The 8,160-nt window shown below is 36.1% G+C and overlaps 1 long non-coding RNA gene across 1 annotated transcript; it reads right to left on the bottom strand.

The window, feature by feature from the left end:
• Positions 1-3,624: 3,624 nt before the first annotated feature.
• LOC133864028 (uncharacterized) lies at positions 3,625-7,632 on the bottom strand. The gene is made up of 2 exons (XR_009899462.1): positions 7,159-7,632; positions 3,625-3,895 (listed from the first exon to the last, which is right to left on the bottom strand). It is a non-coding gene; the product is annotated as an uncharacterized LOC133864028 (long non-coding RNA).
• Between the last annotated feature and the right edge of the window lie 528 nt (positions 7,633-8,160).

Below are 8,160 nucleotides of genomic sequence, written 5' to 3' on the forward strand. Positions count from 1 at the left end.
TCTCTTCAAATTTGGAAATCAACATTTGAAGCTTGGCAGATTTCACCAGTTTTGTGCCTTCATATGTTGTTTCTAGAATTTGCCATGCGTCTTTAGCAACTTCACAATTTGAAATTCTTGCGAATTCATATGGTGAAAGTGCTTGACATAGTGCATGAAGGGCTTTATCATTAGAGAACCGTGCGCTTGTTTGAGTAATAGTAATTTTGTCTGTTTCTTCTGGTTTAATCCAACCAGTTTCAACAATTTTCCAAACGTCAATTGATTTTAAAAAGAAACGCATGTGGGCTTTCCAATAGCCATAGTTCGTCCCATCAAAGGGCGGAACTGAATTAAGATTTTGAAACATTTAGAATAATAAACAAAATAAAAGTCAAGAGATTACACTCAAGAAATAAATCTAAAACAAAGTGTACCAAGCTCTGATACCAATTAAAAATTAAATAATTACTTCTAACTTAATCAAGTGTGTGTGTTTGTGTACAACAAAATATCTTAAATGTGGAATTTAAATAAGACAAGATATTTGTTACGAAGTGTAAACTCTGTGAAGAGAAAAACCATTTCGGAGCAGCCAAACCAAGGATATTCACTATACTAAAAAGAAAGCTCACAGACCTAGAAGTACTGTACAGAACTATTGATTGCACTGATGAGCAAAGAGTTCGTTATGTTAGACTGAATCTAACTAGTGAAGCGGGAAATGGTGGAATGCAAGGAAAGTATTGTTAGGCGAAAATTCGGTGATCACCTGGGAATCTTTCAAGGTAGAATACAACCGACGCTTTTTCCCTTGAACCTAGAGGCAACTCCGGCTAATTGAATTCCAGAACCTCGTCCAAGGCATTATGACTGTAGATCAATATTGTGCTAGATTTATGGAATTAGCTAGGTTCGGAACCAACTTAATGCCTGATGAAGAGTCGAAGGCAAAACGCTTCGAGAATGGCCTTAACCCTCGTGTCAAAGAAAGGGTTATGTGTCTTGAAATTAAAGAATACGCCCGATTGGTGGAGGTTGTGTCCATTACTGAGAGGGGAATCTAGGAGTCCGCCGTAGCTTATGACTTGAAGAAACGTTCAAAGCAGCAAATGTCCTGTTCGGCCAAGAGATTAGCCATAGGAAGCGGTTCCAGACCATCTGGAGTAAAGAATCTTCCACTAGTAACTAGGAGTCAAGGACCTCCTTGTAACAAATGTGGGAAAATACACACAAGAGACTGCCTGAAATGCTTTAGTTGTAGACAACATGGCCATTTCTCGAGAAATTGCACCAAAAGAGCACCACAACAATACTCCGCACAAGCACGAGTGTATTCGCTCACACCTGGAGGTGAAGAAGAAGAAAATGAAGAAGAAGAAGAAGAATACTCGAATGTGGTGACAGGTATCATTCCTCTATTCGATAACTTAGCTAGCACACTTTTTGATTTCGGTGCTACGCATTCCTTCATGTCATCTACATATGTTAAATTGTGTTGCATGATTACTCAACCATTGAATCAAAGCATAACTGTATCAACACCCGCTGGAGATGTAGTAACATGTAGAAAGATTGCTAAAGATTGCTGAAGACTGTCCTATTGTAATTGAAGGTAGAGTCTTACCAACGAATTTAACAGTGTTTTACATGCTAGGTTTTGACATTATTCTAGGGATGGACTGGTTGTCAAAATACTATGCTCAAATTAATTGTAGACAGAAAGAGGTTGTGTTTCATTTACCTAGTGATGTAGAGTTTAAATTCTGTGGGACTCGTGTACAAGCCACACCCCCTATTTCAAGCAAGACAGAGATGGTGCACTGGTGTTTCTAGCCTATATCAAAGCCAAATTTGAAGGAGAACGCAAGCTGGAAGACATACCCATAGCCTGTGACTATCCTGATGTTTTAACTAAAGTTACCTCAAGGTTACCGCCTGACCGAGAGATCGAGTTCACTATCGATTTAACGCCAGGCACCTAACCCATTCACAAGGCACCCTATCGTATGGCACCGTCAGAATTGAAAGAGTTGAAGAAGCAACTGGAAGACTTGGTAGACCGGGGTTTTATTTGCCCTAGTGTCTTACCATGGGGAGCGCCTGTGTCGTTCGTTAGAAAGAAGGATCGATCTTTGCGTTTATGCATAGACTACCGTGAACTGAATCGGGTGACGATCAAGAACAAGTACCCATTACCAAGGATTGACAATCTCTTTGATCTACTTAAAGAAGCTACAATCTTTTCTAAGATCGACTTACGATCAGGATATCATCAACTCAAGGTGAAGGAAACAGACATCCCAAAGATGGCGATACATACGTGATATGGTCATTATGAATTCCTGGTTATGCCATTCGGAGTAACCAATGCGCCATCTGTATTCATGGATCTAATGAACCGGGTATTTCACATGTACCTTGATTGGTTCATGGTTGTGTTTATAGACGACATTCTGGTTTATTTCATTAACCATGAAGATCACGGAGAACATTTGAAGACGGTGTTGGGAATTCTAAGAGAAAAGAAGCTTTTCACCAAACTTAAGAAATGCGAGTTTTGGCTGGAGGAAGTAACATTCTTAGGTCATGTGATTTCTAAAGATGGAGTAGCGGTTGACCCAAGCAAGATTGAAGCAGTGATGGATTGGGAACGATCAACTAATGTGCGGGAGATTCGGAGTTTCCTCGAACTCGCTGGATATTACCAAAGATTTGTTGATGGCTTTGCCAAGCTTGCAGGACCTTTAACTACTTTAACCAAGAAGAACGATCATTTCACCTGCAACGATGAATGTGAAGAGAACTTCCAAGAACTGAAACCAAAGTTAGTGACTGCACCAGTCCTCACAATCCCCATAGAGTCAGAGAAATTCGTTATTTATAGCAATGCATCTCTCCAAGGGCTGGGTTGCATTGTGATGACCTTTTATCTATATATATATATATATATATATATATATATATATATATATATATATATATATATATATATATATAACATTTGCATAAATATTAATCTCTTAAAATATAAACAGATCTTCACAGTGGCACGACGATATGTTGCAAAGCCAACATATGATACATACCCCATAATATGTACTTGGTAAATCAGAGTTTAACATCTATCTAATATGCAATTCAAAATATACACCTAATAGCGAAAATCACATCTTAAACATCTATCATAAATTAATTACAACAAAAACCATTTAACATCTATTTGTTTAAGTCTTTCCTCAATATAATTACATAACAGAAATGGCTTATACAATAGCAAGTGACACAGGCGTCACAAGCCATAAACAAAACCTATAAAGTAGATGCCCATGGTCCCACAATTTCGACTGTCGCAACGAGCTTCCGTCATAATATCTCAAGTGCATATCTACAACATCAATAACTACGAACGGAGTACCTGTAGGCAAAGAAATATTGTGATGACCCGATTTTTTTTTTTTTTTTTATACAAGTCATTTGCATAAACATTAATCTCTTAAAACATAAACGGATCTTCACAGTGGCACGACGATATGTCGCAAAGCCAACATATGGTACATACCCCATATTATGTACCTGGTAAATCAGAGTATAACATCTATCTACTATGCAGCGGGAAACATAAACCTAATAGCAGAAATTACATCTTAAAACTCTATCATAAATTAATCATATTCAAGAGCTAATATTACATCTATTTGTTTAAGTCTTTCCTCAAATTAAATACATAACATAAATGACTTATACAACAACCAGTGACACAAACGTCACAAGCCATAAACAAACCCATGAAGCAGAGGACGCCCATGGTCCCGCAATTACTACCGTCGCGGCGAGCTTCGGTCATAATATCTCAAGTGCACATCTACAACACCATCAACTATGACCGGAGTACCTACAGCCAAAGGAACATCATCTATACGGTTGTGGGGGTTTGCCACATCCGTATAGGTGAAATTATGAGCCCACCATCTTAGCATAAATAATTACACTAAGACCTCAGAGGTATACTATTCACTGAGTTTTCGCAAAGAACCAATTTTTCCTTTTTAGTCATGAGTACACTATAACAGCTACCAATTTTACAAACTTTTGTTTGAAAACCCCCACAGCTGATATAGCGGACACCGACTACTAGAAAACATTTAAACATACTAGGTAGCTAAGATTATACGTAGAAGTTCCGTTATAGAAAACAATGGCATTTAAATCATGCAACCATCCGATAGAAATATACATAAGTTCTTTTCCATTGAGACTCTTACGCATACTAATACGTCTAGTAAAACTACTCATAGTATAAAAACATCACTCATAAAAAAAATGTTATACATGCTCATGCTAATTGTTTTATGCCTTGGGGATTTAACCCAAGTATAGTGCTTCAAGGGAATCTAACACAAGTAAGCACTAGTACCTTAAGGGAATCTAACCCAAGTAGGCACCTCATGGGAATCTAACCCATGGTCGAGGACCTCAAGGGAATTTAACCCAAGTAAGTATCTCGTGAGTACTTCAAGGGAATCTAACCCATGGTCAATGACTTTAAGGGAATCTAACCCAAGTAAGTACCTCAAAGGAATTTAACCCAAGTAGGCACCTCATGGGAATCTAACCCATATATAATTTCCCGTGGGCTATGAACCTCACTTCGATGCATGTTTAGCATTCATATGCTTATGCCTCATGCCTTAAATCAATACAATTCATTTTATGAATCATGCTTATAACACATGATTTCTTTCTAAAATATAAACAGTTCAACATGCATGTCACTTCTTAAACAATTTGCATAACTTAACTCTCTAAAATCATATTCATGTTCTATTGCAATCATAGTTTTCAAAACCCCCAACCATAACATATAGTGACTCCATTCATTTAAACTCCACATATCATATTCATACTTCAAAACATCATCATAATTTCAATATACTCAAAAGTACTCAAATCATCCAAAATAGATCATAATCAACATACAGTTGGTTCAGGTTTGTAAAACAATATATATTTTGCAATTCATCATATATGAAAATAATACTTCTCAGTGAGTAGAATACTCACCTTGGCTACATTGGACTCTTGACTCGAGTATTCTCTTGGATTCTAATTACACAAACTCTACATTGGAGAACCAATTAAGGCCTCCAATCCGAACAGGATCCTGCAAACATTGGTAACGTTAGACTACTCTATTGAACTTATACCTTTACGACACATAAACTACCCACGTGCTCACACGTCGCTTCACTCGCTTCTAAAGCTAGCTAGGTATCCTAACCTATTATTAAGTTAATCATTGGTTATATGTTCTTATTATATCATGTTATTTAATTAGAATATGCATTTACTATTTTATTAGCTTATTTATTATTGTTGTGTCACATTATTTTTGTTAATCCTTTTTATAGCTTGTTGCTTATTTACTAAGTTAACAATATATATTTAACTCGTATACATATTCACGTGTATATATATACATTTACACATATACACATACAACCTTAAACCTAATCAATTGATACACATAAATATCATGTATACACGGATTGGTGAAGTGGGTACTTAGTCACCTTATTATCATTATTATCTATTAAGTTTTATAATTTGTTTATCCACTTAGGCTAACTAAGTGAATTCGGTCTATTTACATATATATGTATATATATGTATAGAAGGCTTGTTAAGTTAAACATAGTCTCATTACACACTTGGATATTTTATTATACATAGACAAACATATTAATCATATAATTACATTACTAATTGATTTTAGAACCTATTCATGTATTTCTATAATATTACTATTTTGTGTTTGTTGTCTTAGGGTTATTTGGACAATTGACCATTTTACGACATTATCGTTTTAACTATTATACTTAGTACTTAATCTTTATTAACTATTAACCATCAAAGTAATTTAAGTTATAAAACCTTAATCTTATAAAACATATTAATCTAATAACTTTTATTAAACTAACTTATTATTAAATATTGTAATATACATTATTTTATTATACTTTGTCTATTTATTTATTAGAGCTTAAGGTATATACATAAACCTCAAAGCTTAGTATTATTCTTAGGATCAATTCATTATTAGTTCATAACTTCTTATGAGCTCTATTATGTCCATTTCGATATCCAAAATGTTATCAATGTTTGTTTGACTCACTCGGTATCAATTCTTATATTTCTTTTATATCTATCTACTCTCATATTACACTTTACCCTTTATTTTTTTCTTTAACTATTTCTTTTAGACATCGCAATAACATATTCTCTATTTCAACCGTATTGGCCATTTACATAATAAGGATCTAAACACTTTTAACTTCAAACATTTCAATCCTTTTCTAACTTCCTTTACTTCACCTCAAAGCATTAGCCATAAGCTACCATAACTAACCTCCAATTTAAATAATCCCATCAACCATAACTTTTACTAACATCTCCTAACAATTACCACCCTTCACTTCCAAGATCATATATGTCCATAATCCAATTTTTACCAAGGCCTACCACATAGAAGGGATCCTCAAAATTAACTATAATCAAGAGTCTAGGCACCCACAAGCATCAAAGGCCTAAAACTAACTCCTATATCAATAAAACCACACTATAGAAGCCTAATCAAAGATCCAACATCATCCAATTATCAATCCAAAGTCAAGGTTTGAATCCCATCAAGAACACCTATTTCAACACAACCGGTCACACTGAAAGGAACCCCCAAAATCAGCCTCAATTGGAAGCCCAGACAATCACAAACATCAAAAGCCCAAAAATCACTTAAATAGAAAATCCATACCAAATTTCAGCCATTGAAAATCAATCCAATTGACTATTCTTATTCCATAGAAATCCATATACTAAATGTTATCAACAAGACCACACGCAAGCTCTAATCTGTAAATCCAAGGAGAGAAATCATCCCCAACCAAACTCTAATCGGTTAACATCATCCGGACTCCAAGTGCAAAACCCACACGGCTAACACAAACACACCCAGAATTTCAATCAAAGCATGGCCACTGCCGACACACACACACACAACAGGCTAAACACAAATGGCCATCAACAATCAAACCCTCCAAAATCTCAATAATATACTCAATTAACATTACTATAGAGATTCCCTAAATTTAATCACAACCTAATAAAATCACTAGAGATTACCTACTAAGACCGAGCTCAAGGATCATAGGAAGTGTCACTAGATTTCGCACCTCCAAACCGCCGGAATCAGCCCCTGATTTCGCTGGAAAAGCCTTCTGGGATGACCCACTGAAAATCGTTGGAGGATCGGGTCCTCTTTATTTTTCTCAGTCGACCCGCCTCTCACACGGGTCTCTACCGGCTTCACAAACGACGACCACCGGAAATCAGACCTCCGGTGGTCCGATTTTCTTCATGGACTCATCAGAACCCCTCGGGTTCTCTCCAGTCTCCACGGGTCAACGGACTCTTCCTCAAGTCCAGCTATGTGTGCATGAGTGCAAGTGAGACGAGAGGAAGAAGAAAGGGAAGGGGAAAGAGAAGATGTGAGCTGCTGTGTGGGAACGAAGGGGAAGAGAGGGAGAAGATGAAGTCAGGTGGAAGAGAGAAGAAGAAAAAGAAGGAAAGAAGAGTGTGCGGGAGAGAGAGGAGAGAGCGTGTGTGTGTGTGGGGGGGGGGTGGAGAAGAGAAAAGAAAATGATAAGGGGACACGTAGCACCTTGTAAGTGGTTGGGAGGGGATAATGAAATCCTCTCCAGCCAATTGAGTAACGCCACGTGGCAGGGATAAAATTCTCTCTTATTAAGGCCACCAACTAATTTAAATTACAGTAGGACCCCATTTTATAATATTCTTATCATTTGAGAATTAATATTTGACCCCACATTTATATTAACTACATTTTACCAAGACAATTAATTATTTATTCAATTATGACCCACTATAATAATTATCACTCCATTTCTATTACTTCATCTTAAACTTATTTTATTTTGATAACATAATTATTATTACATAAAATATAATTAGTAATATCATCCATTAATAAATAAGATTTATTAATTGCTAAATTGCTTATTTAATTTCTTGGTCTTCACAAATATCATCTATACGGTTGTAGGGGTTTGCCACATCCGTATAGGTGAAAGAGTGAGTTCACCGTTTTAATACATAATACCGAGA

This window comes from Alnus glutinosa, chromosome 3 (genome assembly GCF_958979055.1).
Source record: "Alnus glutinosa chromosome 3, dhAlnGlut1.1, whole genome shotgun sequence".
Taxonomy (NCBI): domain Eukaryota; kingdom Viridiplantae; phylum Streptophyta; class Magnoliopsida; order Fagales; family Betulaceae; genus Alnus; species Alnus glutinosa.